The sequence below is a fragment of the Crotalus tigris genome, unplaced genomic scaffold (assembly GCF_016545835.1).
Source record: "Crotalus tigris isolate CLP2741 ecotype Arizona unplaced genomic scaffold, ASM1654583v1 scf7180000017541.2806704, whole genome shotgun sequence".
Taxonomy (NCBI): domain Eukaryota; kingdom Metazoa; phylum Chordata; class Lepidosauria; order Squamata; family Viperidae; genus Crotalus; species Crotalus tigris.
Genome location: NW_024096462.1, coordinates 1,990,592 through 2,004,315, shown reverse-complemented (window position 1 = coordinate 2,004,315; position 13,724 = coordinate 1,990,592). Strand labels below are relative to the sequence as shown.

The 13,724-nt window shown below is 40.8% G+C and overlaps 1 protein-coding gene across 26 annotated transcripts in view; it reads left to right on the top strand.

The window, feature by feature from the left end:
- The window catches only part of MICAL3 (microtubule associated monooxygenase, calponin and LIM domain containing 3), a 217,999-nt gene that overhangs the window by 84,552 nt on the left and 119,723 nt on the right, over positions 1-13,724 (top strand). The window contains exon 1 of one of the 26 annotated variants that reach the window (XM_039364586.1): positions 302-645. The exons of the other annotated variants lie outside the window; for them this stretch is intronic. The gene's annotated coding sequence lies outside the window, so the exon portion shown is untranslated. Of the gene's footprint in view, positions 1-301; positions 646-13,724 lie in introns of those variants that run through there. 26 annotated transcript variants of the gene reach the window in all.

Here is a 13,724-nt window from a genome sequence, read left to right as displayed (position 1 = left end):
CTTCTACACACCCTGGAATGGGGAGGAGTTCTAGCGTGGATCTGCTTGGTGGTTCCAAGGACAGATGATGTATCCTTAGAGATGCCTGCAGGCTGGATGAGCAACACTGCTAATCTTGTTACCATCTATTGATAAAACTGATTTCTTAGTAGGATTATATTAGCTCCTGGTTCTAAAGTTTTAGTTCCTTTCCCAGTTTAGACAGATCTGGTGTCTTGAGGCAAGTCCCTGTGAATGAACGTTACTTCCAGCCTCAAGTAAGAGTCAGGTGTCCAAGCTGGGAAGAGAACATGTTGCCCAGTTGCTATTTTTAAGTGCTTAAACAGTGCACAAACACTAGTAGTCGTTTTCTGAAGCAGAAACTCTGGTCATAATCAGCTGTTACTTTTGCCAAATCTAGGTCAGGGCTTCTATAGAGTGCTGTTTGCACAAGAAATTGCAGCAAGCAATTTCTAAAGAGAAACTGCATGGTCCTTGCCAGTCCTACAAGAGTGCTTCATGGGAAAATAATTTGTTTTGTTAACCCAGCTAACAAAGCCTGATAATCTGCCTTTGCAGACAGGGGAGGATTGATACAGCACCAACCTAACAAAACAAGATTTGTTTTCCGGAATTCTTGGTCTCTTTCACCCCTGAGGAGACGTGGTAAAGTGTGGTTGACTTGAGAGTGTGGAGTGTTGAATGTAAAAAGCCTAGCAAATTTGTTCCTAATTGCTTTGCTTGATCTTCTGGTTTCCATGATGGCATTGCTTTTTCTTCAAAAAATAAATAAATTATGGGAACAGAGACTAATGGAAGTTTAGATAATTGATTTGGTGTGGATTTAATAATCCAAAATTGGAGTAAACAAAGCAAAGCAATGCTATCATTCTGTCTTCGGGATGCATTCTGAGAATCATGTAATTCAAGTTGCTTTATGGGTTTAACCTGTAGGTCTTTGAGGAATGAGGAGATGCCAATTAACCTAATCATCATAATATACTTGAATTGTGTGCTGAATATGCAGCTGGAGAAAATTAGTTAATTACATCTTATTTTCTTGAGGTTTCACCTTTCTAATTTAAACAGGTGGCCTCAGGGAAGCCAATAGTTCACAGATGAATCTTAGTCTTCATGCGATATGTTTTGTTTTGGGTTAATATTGTACGTAAATCTAATCATATAAGCCACAGTTTACAATTGCTATCATCCTGGCAAGTTGTGATTTATTCAGTAAACCATAGTTAATAAGTCATGCCTTATTGTAATGTTCAAATCAAGTCAATATTTCTCAGTCTCAATTCTCTTGTACTAATTCCAGTGGTAGTTGTTATAAAGAATACAGAGATGCCTTAAATGCTTTTAAAGTTGCCTAAAATGGTAATGTTATCCCTCACTATGATGGGGCTCGGGATCTTTTAATGGAGTCAGGCTCTTAGCACAATAAAATGCAAGTATTTTGATTCCTGGTATGTTAGTGCATTTATCTGGTAGAATAAGAACTGACAAAGAGAGAGATAATTAGAGATTGTAAAGTGGATGTTGCAGGGAATAGGATGGGCTAGTGGTGGGTCCCCCTATCCCTTCAGGTTGAGTTTAAGCAAGGAAACGTAGGGGATAGAGACAGTGAACCCTTCAGATGAAAGTTCTTGCTTTTTAATGTCAGGTCAGTTGCTCATAAAACATCCAGAATTCAATGCTGGATAAAAGCATTGATTTGCCAAGTATTAAAGCAGTGCTTCTCAACCTTGGCGGCTTGAAGACAGGTGGACTTCAGCTCCCAGAATTCCCCAGCCAACACTGGCTGGGGAATTCTGGGAGTTGAAGTCCACCCATCTTCAAGTCGCCAAGGTTGAGAAGCACTGCATTAAAGAGACCTGGCGAGGGAAAAGAAAATCAGTCTCTTTAAGCTCTAGCAAAAGTTGGAAAACATATATTTGTTTGTTTTATTTAAAATATTTATACCGCTGCCCATCTTTCAGACAACTCCCAATAAAATCATTTTAAAAACTGTAAAATACACTCAAAACATAAAACTTTAAGAAAAGTAAAAAACAGAAATCTGGTGCCAGTCCAGGTCAACATATCATTGTCTAGTCTCCCAATGCTTGAGGGCAAAACCAGGTCTTTAAGACTGTATGGAATGCTAGAGCAAGATGTTCCCTAGGCAGTGGTTGTCACAGAAAAGGCACACTTCCTAGTTTCCATTAGATGACAATATTTCGGGAACCAGGACTATGTCCATCCTGTCTGACTTGGTTGAATGGGTAGATGTTCTTAGGGAAAGATGATCCCACAAGTAGCCAGGCCCTATGCCATATAGGACAGTGATGGCGAACCTTTTAGAGACCAAGTGCCCAAATTGCAACCCAATACCCACTTATTTATCGCTGGGTGCCAGGTGGGCATGGCCCACTGGGTGGGCGTGGTTGTGGTCATGGCAGACTGGGTGGGTGTGGCCAAGGTGGGCATGGTCACCTCGATGTTGCTTGTGGGGAGGGACACCTGTTGGGGCTGGGCAGGGTTGAGGGAGATCCAGGGGGTCTTGGGCAGGTGGGGCGATGGGCAGGAGGCTCGTCCTGCGGGGTGAGGCAAGGTGAGGCAGGACAGGGGTGTCATTGTCGCAGGGCAAGGGGAGGCAAGGGCCAGGATGGCTGCTGCCTGACACCATGGGCCCCCGCACACAGAAGCCAGCAAGCACCTGAGGTCCAACAGTGTGCGTCAGCAGTTACAGCCTGACACCTCGGCGACCAGCGTACTCTGGGGCTCTGCAGCCCGCCGCCAGCAGTTCAGAGAAGCCACCTCTGAGCTGGATGGCCGGCTGACAGCTGAGGAGGTGATGCAGTGGGTCGTGCCCAGGAAAAGGAGAGCATGTGAGGCCAGGAGGGATGGGACGGGGGGCAGGGAAGCCAGCCATGCTGGGATGCATCCGGCCACATGGGACCTCAGCAAGTTAGCGGGCAGCTGGTTGAAGAGGGACGCTTGCCATCTCTGGGGCATGGCGCGCGTGCCCACAGAGAGGGCTCTGAGTGCCACCTGTGGCACGCGTGCCATAGGTTCGCCACCACTGATATAGGACTTTAAAGGTGATGATCAACACCTTGAATTGCACCTGGAAAGAAACTGAAAGTCAGAGCAGCTCATGCAACAGAGCTGCACTCTATTATTGTGTGTGCTGTTGTATTCTGGACCAGTTGAAGTTTCCAGGTGGTCCAAGGGCAATCCCGTGGAGAGCATGTTGTAATAATCCAATTGGGAAGTGATCAGGGCATGGGTGACTAAATGTAGTGTGTGCTGCACTCAGTAATTTTCCATACCATTGAATATGGTATTTTTCTTGGCCATCTAACAGGGCTGGACCTTGGAGGTCCTCTTTTGCAATGGTTCTGGTCCTTCAGTCGGGGTGTTCCCAGAAAGTGGTGCTGAGAGGTTAATGAAACATATAGATTGCTGACCTATGACATTCTGTGGGGTTCTTCTGTCTTGTCTTGTCTACTTGCAGAAGTTTGTAGCTTGGGATATTATTAATGTGCTGATGAACCCAAATCTTTTGCTCTCTACCTTGAAACTTCACAGAAGCAATCTGTATCCTTGATCATTGCCTAAATGTGAAAATGAACTGGTTGAGAAAGGACAAGCTTGAAACTAAAGCAAGACGACGTTGCTGTTAGTAAGAGAAAAGCTGATGGGAATGAAGGTTGTTCTGGATGGCCCTGCGCTTCCCCCAAAGAAGTAGATTTGCAATGTGAGAATATTCTCTGTTGTCGCGCTTGAAGTTCATGGTGGAGAGTGTATTTTTTTTTTTACATCTGGACTGGTAGGATTAGCTAACATTTAGCCATGTTTTAGTTACAAACTGACTTGGCTATTGTATACTCTGGTTAGACTGCTGACTAGTGCAATCTTCACTGAAAGATCGGCACTACTTGCTGAGCACAATTGAAGATGTTGGTGTTGAACTATAAAGTCCTAAAAGGCTTAGGGATTGATGATCTTCCAGACCACTTCTCATCTTATGAGCTGTCTGGTTACTGAGACCAGCAGAAGAACCTCCCCCAGTACCAGAAGTGTATCATCTATGGCAGGGGTAGGCAACCTTGGCTCTTTTATGACTCGTGGACTTCAACTCCCAGAATTCCTGAGCCAGCCAGGAATTCTGGGAGTTGAAGTCCACGAGTCATAAAAGAGCCAAGGTTGTCTACGTCTGATCTATGGGATACACAAGAAAGGGTCTTCTTTATGGCTCTCAAGCTATTGAGCAGGTTTCCTAAAGGGCTTTCTTTGGTTTCCCTGTCTCATGAGTTAGGAAGGTAGTGAAAATACATCTCTTTCTCAAAGCTCTTAATTGTCAGTTGTTTTATTCATTGATTTTAATTGTGTTACTTTACTTCTGTTTTGTATGTTGTATTTTTTATTGTTTGTAAGTTGCACTGGAATAAAAAAGAAAAATGGGTTATGAATTGACTAATACATATAAATTGTCCAGTTTTTTGCCTAACTGGAACTTGGTTGTCTCTGTGATCTCTGTTTGCGAAATTAATACTTACCATACTACTTTTACCTGTACATAGGTGTGACTGCCCTCTCCTGGATGGGATTGGATAAATTAAAGAATTGGTTGCCTTTTATCTCAGTAGAGGGCATCACCTGGCAGACCATGTCTGGTCTTGAAAGATAAGCAGGGCCAGGCCTATTTAGTATTTAGAACAGTGTTTCTCAACCTTGACAATTTTAAGGCATGTGGACTTCAACTCCCAGAATTCCACAGCCAGCATTGCTGGCTGTGGAATTCTGGGAGTTGAAGTCCACATGCCTTAAAATTGTTAAGGTTGAGAAACACTGATTTAGAATATTCTGGGGAATATCTGGCTAGGGACTAGAGTAGAAAGTTGAAACATATCCCAAGGGAAAAAAAATTACAACTGTTGCCAAGAAAACTGCATAGTTGTGACATATATTCACTAGGAGCCAAGCTCAGCTTGAACCTAGCTTTACTGTTGTTTTTTGTTAAGCTCAGACATGGCATACTGATTAAGAGCCAGAACAGAAAATAATCACTTTTCCAAAGCAAGGATAAAAGCATGGTGAAACAGTAGAGAAGACTGTAAATTCAGGGTGGAATTGATTTAAATGGAAATAAATTAAAAACCCACTCAGGGGGAAAATACTCTTTAATTAATTAGGCCACTCAATTCTGCAATGACTCTGGGCAATATATAGTAAATGCAATTGTGCCTCGCAGTTTAAAAGAAAAACACCATCAAATGCTATATTTAAAAAACAGCCATTAAAAAACAGGCAAACACACAGAATCCACAACCCAAAGTCTGGGGAAACAGCCAGTTTTAGAGCTCTTTTATAGAGGGCCAATGTAGGGGCCAGTTGCATGGAGGAAGGGTATGGTTTCCAGTATTCAAATTCGCTAATCAGGAAAATTATGAGTGGTGGTGTTGTTTAGTCACTAAATCGTGTCTGACTCTTCACAACCCTGTGGACCATACCATGCCAGCCCCTCCCTCCCCCCCACCCCTTTTCTACTGTCTCCCAAAGTTTGCCCAAATTCATGTTCATTTTGTCAGTGACACTATCTAACCATCTCATCCTCTGCTGTCCTTTGCCTTTTGCCTTCAATCTTTCCTAACATCCGGATATTTTCCAAGGAATCTTCTCTTCTCGTTTTATGGCCAAAGCATTTGAGCTTCAGCTTCAGTATTTGGCCTTCCAAAGAAGAGTCAGGGTTGATTTCCTTTAGGAAGATTGTGTGCAATCAACATTTTCTTGTAAAAAATGCATCTTTTCTGTGCAAAAATATCATGGCAAAAATGCATATTAAAGGCCAGATACCAAGAAAGAATCTTGGCTTAATAGAATGTGAGACAGGAGTGGATAGTGTGCGGAATGAAAAGGCTGAGATAGCTTCCCTTAATATAGGTGCCTTTGGCTGTCTGCACTTTGTCTCCTGTAATCTTTAGCCATCATAAAGGGAATTGAGTTAATTAGGATAAAACAGAATACTTTATTGGCCAGGTTGATTAGGCACACAAGGAATTTGTCTCTGATGCAAAAGCTTTCGGTGTAAATGCAAAGCAACAGAATAATGATAATCCTAATAATAATACCAATAACAGAGGGGAAGTAAGAAGGGTAAATAAGAAGGATAAATAATATTACAGCCATACTACATGGGTAAAAACACATTGATATTAGACAGCACTATGAGGATTAGGGGTTCAGCTGAGTGATGGCCTGTGGCTCCATCACCTCAATGCTTGCCATAATGAAAACAATGAAATTCTGCAAATAGAAATAAGTATGTTAGTAAGGAAATTATCCAGAGGCATCTCCTTAGGATGCCAACATTGTTTTGTGAAGGAAATTTGCGGGCTGGACAGGAACCTTCTCCTGGTTGTGGATTTTGAGTCATCCTGAACAGCTGCTGACCAGAGCTCCATCAGGAGCAACTGAATGCCTTAACCACAACAAAACATCTATCATCTGATCCTCCTCCCACCTTTGGCTGAGATCATTTGTAAGTAACATTCAAGTCAGTAATGCTTCCTATACTCATGCTCAAAATTGGCAGTCTCATTCTCCAGGAGGGACTAGAACTTAGTACTGAAAAGATGTAAATTTTGAACTGGGGATTTCTTAATTTACTGATCCAGACCCATTTCAGCGGTGAAGATTTAAAGGCAGCCCAAGTCTTATTTCTTGGTGCGCTTAGAAGAAAATACTTTTCCTGTATTTATTTTTAGCTCCCTAACTGATTTCCATGTGCTCTTATAAGGCAACATCTAGCAGCAAGAGATGCCCTAACCCTTGGTAGCTTTTTTCCCCATTTTTCTTGGAAGGATCAGCATACTGTTTGTGCACATAGTGTGGTTATGATTACTTAGAATGTGACTCATTCATGCAGGTCAAAATGAGCCTCCAGGCACAAAGTCCACAACAGAGTTGGCAAAGATCACCTGTTCTCTTCTGTTGTATAAAAATTGGAAGGAAACTCAACACATAGTTCAGCTTTTGATGTTCTTCCTACATAAATGGAAAGATGGCTAGGTGACCACACCTACATATTCAGCCTGTTTTTACTGGATATTCATTATAGGAACTGTCTACATTTTTCCATCCATGATTGGAAAGCTGCCATATGCCATTGTGGGTACATTGAAAGAAATAATAGCTGTGCTTTCATATAAGAATAAACTGAATTCTGGCTTGCTCAATTGCAGTATAAACATTCAGGATTCTGATTCATATCATTGCTCAGTATGCTTTCTCTCCTTTTTCCAAATCATTCATACTCGTTGATTTAGAGTGCCCAAATAAGCCATCTATAAACAATAGTTTGTTGCTTAGAAATTCTTACCAAACTACATGTCCAAAGTTCTTTACCTACTTTTCCGAAAATTGGGGCAAGAAGAAGAGAAACAAGCTGTGCCCTTACTATATGTTTTTTCTTCCTGAGCTTAGTGAACACTTGCCAATAAATGGTTGAAGAATGAGACAACTTTTCAACCCATTTCTGAAGTGTTCTTTTTTTTTTTTAGCAACATTGGTTAAGCAATTCAAACTTAAAGTTTTGATAGAGGAAAAACCCTCTGCCTCCTGGATCTAACAACTGATTTCCCATAATTTCCAACAGCTGAGAATTTGAAGACTTGAAAGCCAACACTTCAGAGGGCACCAGATTAGAGAAGGTTGGCATTGAATGATGAAGTATGTTTCACAGAGAACACTGAATTTATGCCAGCCCTTTGTCTTGTTGAAGCAACATTGTGAAGTGTTCTAAGGATGAACACTGAATGTGTGGGTGTTGTGTAGTCCTGCCAAGTAGAGGAAGCATTTGTTATTCATTAATTTGATATGCAGGGCTTTTTCAGTTGTGATACTAATATCTTGAGATTCATTCCTGAAGCAACTTAATTGCTGGTTGCTTTAATTTGGTTTTAATGCTGTTAGATTATTTATTTTATTGGTTATATTTTATTTTTCTTTTAAGACAGCTATGACTCCATAAATGGTTAAGTCTCATTTTATCTTGAGAGCAATCCTCCATGAAAAAATGACAGATTAAATTAAATTAAATTGTATGATTTGATAGATCCAAAATCACGTTCTGGGGGTGATTTGAGCAAAATCTTCTAACCACTCTAGTGGGGTGTGTGTGTGTGTGTTTAAAAATCACATTTCTATTTTATTTGAAATAAATAATCACTCTTGTGGTGTAAATTTAATTAAAATGTTGCAAACATAGTAAAATGCAACCTTTTGTCTAACTCATCTGTTGGCTTTTCTTTTCAAATATAAGGATATAGAAGTGTATTGTATTTTTATATTTATTGATCAAATTTCTACACCACCCATTTCACCTTAAGTGATGCTGGAAGGTTTATAGACAACATTATAAAATAATACAAAAAATGATTTAAAGCAAAGTTAAAACATAATCAAAAACAAGGTTAAACTTTACAAGTTGAAAATAAGAGACAGAGTTAAAGGCGAAGGGAGAAGTCACCAGCCATCTCCAGAGTTGTATAACACTCTATCCCTTTCTATTCTAGATCATTGAAAAATAAGCAACCATAAATTAGATTTAGTTCTACATACTGGCTGGGGAATTCTGGGCATTCAAATCCACAAGTCTTAAAGTAGCCATGGTTGGGCCCTGTTCTACACTGAGCTTGCCAGAAACTTCACCCAGAAATCAAATCTATACGGGAAAGGAAAAGTCAGCATTAAAGTTGTTAAAGTTAAGAAACACTGTTCTACAGTATTGTTAGTAGGATTCACGGTGATAATATTTGATAAATCGTGGCCATTTTAATTAGTTTTATCTGAACAGTTGGGTTAGCTTGCATGTCATTTCTGCCAATAGAATATTTGTAGCTCAGGGTTGAATTGTGAAGCCCTGGGTGGACTGACTGTGAATTTGATTGTTTTCTTGCAGACATTTCATTACCCAGCAAGGTAACATCTTCAGTGCTAGAAGAGAGTGGGGTTTGCTCTGTGTTCATATACAGTGGCTTGCCTTGTCAGTGTTGTTGGTATTTCCTTGATCAGGCTCTTGTTTACTACTATACTGTGTCTGCGTGTTGATTGCTGGTGAGAAGGGATTCTGGTCTTTTTGTTTCCTTTTATAATGGACAAATATATCAATAAATCAGAGGAACACCCATGGGATCACCACATCAGGATTCAAAGCAGGGACTATAATGCAGTGTTTAGAAAGTATAGTACTCCCATGCATACAACCACAAGTATGGATTCAGTATCAACACCATCAACAGAAAAACTAAGATTAACACCAAGATTAATCCCAGACCAACAATCAAGCTGTAGACAATGCCCAATCAAGAAATGACCAAATCAGACAAACAGTAAAAGACAGTGTAATCAAGGAACTACCAGGAAGAAAGCAACACTCCAACACTGACAGGGCAAGCTACTGTATATAAACAGGGAGCAAACCCCAATCCCTGCTAGCACTGAATGTGTTGCCTAGTTGGGTGATCAAATGTCTGCAAGAAAACAACCAACCTCAGAGAGGCATCAAGGTCTCCATATAGTTTTCTTTTTGCCATTATTACCTCTAGTGTTTGTTGTAGAGCTCAACTCAGATATGTCTTTCTCTACATCCTCCTCAGCAACTTAACATCTGGGCAGGCCTAACTCGTGGTTTATATAGCTCAGCTTTCAAGGCATGGGTGTCCTCATCATTTTGAGCCTCTTGAATTGGCTTTCTGTTTGTTTATATAAATGTTAAAACAAATACGTTTCTTCTGCCAGATTGCAAAATTCTGCCTGATAATTATGGATAGTTTACGGTACGTTCCTCTTTTCTTTCCCCCTCTGGTGATTATAGGCAGCACATCTGCCATACTTATAATTCACAAAGCTATCATAGAGGAGTGGAAAGAATTAGACTGCTTTTCTTGGTCTCTCTGGTGGCCTTGCCCTTTACAACTGGAAATCTTCTGATGTCAGCACACACCAAAGGATTAAAAAGGTGTTTCAACAGCTATCTGAAACAAAAGGAAAGATGCACATGAGTGGCGGTGATGTTTTTATCTTGTTGAAGGTTGGATGGAAAGTGTTCTTTCTTTGATCTCTGCTACTCTATTACAAATGATCTCACTAAATTGCTGTGGGCCTCTGACCCAACCTCTTTGCTTTCAGTTGGAAACTGTCAAACAGGCTTGTAAGACTATATTGATCCTTTCACTTTTTAGCCATTTTGTCTGCATTATGAAGCACCAATTACCAATCTGCTGCCTGTGGAGTGCTAAGTGTTGAGTAGATTCATGCGGAGAAAAATTAGTATACTGCATTTCCCTTAAGCTTGTTAAGTAAAGCTGCAAAACACAGCTGTCCCCCCTCCCCCCCCCAAAAAAAAACAACAACAACACCTGGTTGGCAGTAATCTTTTAGGGACTTTTTGCTATCTGTCCTCATGTATTATTTAGTCCTTTTTGTTCTGGAACCCACATGGAGCCATGAGTCAAGGACGAGTACTTACTAGCAGTTGTACAGAGGAAAAAGGATCTTCCTGCGTCTTTCCTCGTGAATTAAAAATCCATCTGTTCCCTTTCTTTCCTTTCTTCCTCCTCTCCAATGCATGGACCAAGGAATATGTAGAGGCTCTGAGTCAATGTTAGGACAAAGTATACAAGATGTTGCAGGCTCGTAGCAACATCCAGCCCAGACATGCATAAGCAGTACCTTGGAAATTTGGCAGACATGTCTCCCTCCCATCTTCCTGCCCTTGGGATTCAAGGGGGCGGGGAGGGGGTGCCTCCTCTTGGAAGGAGGACGGAAATTATGGAAGTATAGGCTGTACAGTCAGGTCCAGAAATATTGGGACAGTGACACAATTCGAACATCTTTGGCTCTATACACCACCACAATGGAGTTGGAATGAAACAAACACAATGTGTTTTAACTGCAGACTGTCAGCTTTAATTTGAGGGTATGTACATCCAACTCAGGTGAACGGGGTAGGACTTACAGCTTATTACAGTTAGTTTTCCCACTAACAGAATTTCCAATCTTTTCTGGAATTCTTGGCTGCCCCATCTTTGCATCATGCAAAGCTTTGAGTATTACACCAGCAAAAAAAAGGTAAAGATTTCCTCTGTCCAGTCGTGTCTGACTTTAGGGCAGTGGGTCTCAACCTTTTTAATGCCGCGACCCCCAACCGGTCGTAAGTCGAGGACTACTCAACTGGTGCAGCACCGTTTGCAGAATGGGACTTTTGGCGGGCTCAGCAGGGCAGAGACAGCCTGGACAATTCCTATTGGCTTTTGAAAGCCAATAGAATTAGACTCTATTCAAGAGAGTCTATTCTATTGGCTTTCAAAAGCCAATAGAATAAAAGGGAGCAGCACAGCTAAGGAAAAGGGGAAATAAATGGCGGACTGCGTTGTTTGGCGACCCCTGTGAAATGGTCGTTCGACCCCATATGGGATCCCGACCCACAGGTTGAGAACCACTGCTTTAGGGAGTGGTGCTCATCTCCGTTCTTAGCCGAGAGAGCCAGTCTTGTCTGTAAAGATGATCAAATTTCTTTTGGCAGACTTTTTTTTTCTAGAGTAGATCAGAGTTCATTTCCACAGATGTCTGAAGGGTTAGCCTCAGTTGGTCAGTGGATCACATGTAAAGAATGGGCTGAATACGCGGAGGGAGATTCTATTGAGGACTTGGCATATAGTACATTTTGGTTCTTGAAGAAGAGAGAATTCCAGGGCTTTCTGTTTTAACCTCCTTTGAAATTCTTTACCTATACACCTTATTATAGCATCCAGGTTAGGCAAAGTGTCTTTTTCTCCTCCCAAAGCAAGATGCAGCAGAGGATACGATGTGCTAAATTTAGCTTTGAATTTGGTCTGTAAATTTCATTTGGAACTTAATTGCTGAGTGTTCTTTGGTATATGATCCCTATTAATATATAAAGTGTTTTATCTGTAGTAGGTGAGCATAAATGTAACTTGGCACACTAAAGAGGTTTGGAAATACATGCAGATAGGGTTTCTGAGAAGACACATTCTTGAGTAGGGATCAGAAGATTTAGAATACTTGCCCAGAGTTCCTCATTATTATTATTGTTACTGTTACTGCCCAGAATCTTTTGAAACAGGGCAAACACATTTAAATGATGATGATAATAATTATTATTGGCCTCTGTTTATATATTTTTTTTAAAAAATAGGTTTTTACCTTAGATTATCAGCAATAGTCAGAAGAGAGGAAACAGATAGCTGCTGTTATTTTTTGCTCACTTGTTAGTGGCTTTATAGTGATGACTATTTGTGCTATACAGAGCATTTGAAAAACAAGCTTTGCAGAGCATGGCAATGCAATTGAGCAGTTTTATTCGCACCATTAGCACAGCTGCATCGTTATACAGTTTGTATCATAAATTGTCTCTGGTTGCATATAACTACTTTACTGGCCTCGGAGTCCCAGTGGAAAGGTTATTTGCCCCTGTACACAGATGTGGAGACATCTGCTAAACCAGCATAGGAAACTTTAAAAGGATGCAGACACTTTAATGCAGTTGTTCTCAACCTGTGGGTCAGGACCCCATTTGGGGTCAAATGACAATTTCAGGGGGTCGCCAAATAACGCAGTCCACCATTTTTTCCCCCTTTTCCTTAGCTGTGCTACTCCCTTTTATTCTATTGGCTTTTGAAAACCAATAGAATAGACTCTCTTGAATGGAGTCTAATTCTATTGGCTTTCAAAAGCCAATAGGAATTGCCAGGCTGTCTCTGCCCTGCTGAGCCCACCAAAAGTCCCATTCTGCAAACAGTGGTGCACCAGTTGAGTAGTCCTCAGCTTATGACCAGTTGAGTAGTCCTCGACTTATGACCGGTTGGGGGTCGCGGCATTAAAAAGGTTGAGAACCACTGATATAAGGCTTACTTCATAAGGCTCCTCAATACCTTAATGCCTTTAAAGAAGGAAAGGGACAATGGGAAAGGTAGTGCTTGGGGAGTTTATTCAACACAGCTGCACTTCTATGTCTGGACAATAGACAATAGCTAATCTGTCATGTAATTAGTCTAGGTTTTGTTTTAGGAAGTGGGTGGGATATGCAGCATGGGTAACTCATTTTCAAAGCATAGTTAAGTGGGTAGAATTGGATTGCTGGCTCTGCAATGTATATAATCTTTGGTTTTCAACTGGCACATATTGCAAGTCAAAAGGGAGTTTGGTCCAGAACAAATAACAACCCCATCATTTGTGGAGGTTGCTCTGCCTGGGAGGCTCAACACATCCTCTGCTATTTTAATATATTCCTTAAATATGGTATTAAAAAAACCAAATGCCTCATGATGTTAGTGGCTATATGTAGACATATATTCTAATAGTTCTGAAACTATAGTTAAGCATTATGTCTGAAGATAGCATATCTCCAAGTGTCAGCCATAACCCATATAACACCGTAATTTGAAGTTGATTTGTAAATCATAATTGCACTGACCAAAATTAAGCAGCATATTTGAACTAACCCACACTTATGGCAACATCTTTGCTTATACATTCCTAAAAAGATTTTGCTGGTGGTTTATTATATGAATGCTGCTGGATATAATTTATAATGTCTAGTTTAATGAAAAGAAGGACTAGGGGTGACATGATAGCAGTGTTCCAAAATCTAAGGGGTGCCGTCCAGAAGAGGGAGTCGACCTATTCTCCAAAGCACCAGAAGGCAGGACAAGAAGCAATGGATGGAAACTAAT